The 2,500-nt window shown below is 75.8% G+C and overlaps 2 non-coding genes across 2 annotated transcripts in view; both read left to right on the forward strand.

Annotated features, from left to right (window-relative positions):
* The first annotated feature begins 1,497 nt into the window (after window positions 1-1,497).
* LOC138102209 (5.8S ribosomal RNA) lies at window positions 1,498-1,650 on the forward strand. Its single transcript, XR_011147360.1, has one exon. It is a non-coding gene; the product is annotated as a 5.8S ribosomal RNA (ribosomal RNA).
* An 845-nt stretch (window positions 1,651-2,495) lies between these two features.
* Window positions 2,496-2,500, forward strand: part of LOC138102210 (28S ribosomal RNA) — a 4,258-nt gene continuing 4,253 nt past the window's right edge. Inside the window, exon 1 of the ribosomal RNA XR_011147361.1 lies at window positions 2,496-2,500. This exon is cut by the window's right edge and continues 4,253 nt beyond it. This is a non-coding gene — a ribosomal RNA (28S ribosomal RNA).

Genomic DNA, 2,500 nt, shown 5'->3' on the forward strand with positions numbered 1-2,500 from the left:
ATCCGCGAGGGGGTAGGGAGCGTCTCCCGCCGATCCCCCCTGCGGTGGTGACCGTCGCGGCCGGCCGTGCTCGTCGTCGTCGTGGCTCCGCCGCGTGCGCGCGCGGGCAGCCGTGCCGGGGAGGGGCGCCCTGCCCCCCCCTCTCTGCGGCCCGGTCTCGGCAGAGGGACCGTGTTGGCGCGGTCGGCCGCGGGGGCCGGCCCGCTCGCTTCGAAGCGGGCGACGGTGGCGGAGGGCGCGTGCTCTCCGCCCTTCCGCGGCTGCGGGGCCGTGCGGCTGCCGGGGCCCGCTTGCGCTCTCCTTTGGCCGCCGCCACAGGCTCGCGTGTGGCGCCGCGCCTGGCGCTGCCGCGCCTCTCCCCTCGACGGCCTTCTCTCCTTGGACGCACCGGTGGCGCCGGTCGCCGGCCGTCCCCGCTCGACCGCCTTGCCCGCCCAGGTTGAGTGCTCGGCGGTCCCTCCGTCGCTGGAGGCCGGCGAGTGCGGGTGACCCCGGGCCGGGCGGTGGCGTCGCCGCTCGGCGAGTGTCCCCCTGGGGGACGGTCGGCCGGAAGGTGCCCGCTGTCGCCGCCGGCGGTCCCGTCCCGGGCCCTGCCCGTCGCTTCCCCGTCGCCCTTCCCGGCCGCGTGTGGGGCCGAAGGGGTGCGGGCGGCCGCGGGGGCGCTTCCCTGCCCGGTCTCCGCGTGGAAACGAGGAGAGCGGGCGTTGCTCCCCGGCTCAGCCCCGTACGCCTTCTGCCGGGCGCGTGCCCGCAGAAGGGGCTCCGAAGGTGCGAAGCGGCGGCGGCGGTTCCGGGAGGGCGGTCGCGGTGGCGGTGGGTCTTGCCGTCCGGCAGGCCTCGGGTGCTCGCGATGCCGACTCGGTTCCCGGCGGCGCCCGCCTCCGGTGCCGGCGGCGGAGCCCGGCTTGCCAGGCACTTTGCCTTCCCGGCGGGAGCGGTCCCGCGGGGGGGCGCCGGTGGAGCGGTGTCGCCGCGTGCGTCTTGGGCGTTGCGGGTCGCTGGGGAGCGCCGGCTGCGCGGTGACGCGGCGGCGCTCTGCGAGTCTGTGGAGCGGCGAAGGGAGCGAGCGTGAGCGGGGCCTGGTGGCCGTTACCCCCCCGCCGGCCGTGGGCGTGTGTCGTCTCGCGATCGAGGCCGGGCGGGATCTGATGGCCCCTGCGGTCTGGCGCGCGCGCGCCACGCCAGCCCTCTGTGCGGAGGCCGGGCCGAGCCCGGGCGCCTGGGCCGCCTCCGAAGGACGGCATGCCGGGGCGGCGTCTCCCCTTGCACGGGGGGAGGCGGTCGGGAGCGCGGGCTCCCCCGCCTTTGACGGCCTTCGGAGCGTTCCGTGGGTTTTCTCCTTTTTTTTTTCCCTCCTCCTCCGTTCGTTGTGTGCTCGTACGGTCGAAGCGAGGCGCGCGCGCCAGCGCGCGTCCTTGCCGAAAGAGACACAGGGTCTGCTTGACGTGAGCGGTCCCGGCCCCTCCGCGCGTGCGGAGTCGGTGCCGAAAGCCAGACAACTCTTAGCGGTGGATCACTCGGCTCGTGCGTCGATGAAGAACGCAGCTAGCTGCGAGAATTAATGTGAATTGCAGGACACATTGATCATCGACACTTCGAACGCACTTGCGGCCCCGGGTTCCTCCCGGGGCTACGCCTGTCTGAGCGTCGCTTGACGATCAATCGCCGTCCGGGGGCCACCCCGGCGGCGCGGCTGGGGTCGCCTCGCAGGCCCGTCGTCCGCGGCCGGCGGCGGCGGCGGCGGCGGCGTCTGGCCGGTGCCCGGAGGGGAGGCGGCGGGGGCCGGCGAGGGAAGCGTTTTCCTCGGCGGTTTCTCGGGGCCTTTCCCTGCGGGGCCCGGTCGTCGGCGTCGTCGCGGTCCGTCGCGTGCCGCGCAGAAAGGGCCTTCGTCCCCCTAAATGCAGACTCGGGGAGCGCTCCGTAGCTTCCCGCTCCCGGAGCGAGCCGCTGGGGTGGAGCTCGTCCTTGCCGGGGCCCCGCCAGGGTGTGGCGGTGGCGGCCGGGGAGAAAGAGAGACGGCGTGAAAACGCCGTGCGAAGGGCCGAGGCAGAGAAGAAGGGAGGCGAGGCGCGGGCCTCGCCCCCGGGCTCCCCCCGTGCGGGCGGCTGTCTGCGGGTGGGTACCGCGCGGGTACCGTGCCGTGCTGCCGTGCGCGCGTGAGGCGCGAGCGCCGGGGACGGGGGTCACCCCCTCCTCCTTCCCCCGCCTCTCTGTCGTCGTCTCGGGCGTAAGAGCGCCGTCTCGCTTCTCTCTCCCCACCGAGGCCGTCTCGCGCCGCCCGGCGGTGCCCCGCGGGCCGTCACCACCGTGCTCCTTTCGGTTCTCGTCTCCGGGATGGGGTCTCCTTCTCCGTCTCTCTCCCCCGCGTGTGTCTCTCTCTCTCGCGCGCGCGCGCGCGCCGGGGGGGGGGGTGCCGTGGGGGGGAGTGGGAGGGGAAGGGCCGGCCGTCCGGCCGCGCGCTCCCGGGCGCGCGGCGCGGCGCAGCTTTGGGCTTGCGACC

This window comes from Aphelocoma coerulescens, unplaced genomic scaffold (genome assembly GCF_041296385.1).
Source record: "Aphelocoma coerulescens isolate FSJ_1873_10779 unplaced genomic scaffold, UR_Acoe_1.0 HiC_scaffold_63, whole genome shotgun sequence".
NCBI lineage: Eukaryota > Metazoa > Chordata > Aves > Passeriformes > Corvidae > Aphelocoma > Aphelocoma coerulescens.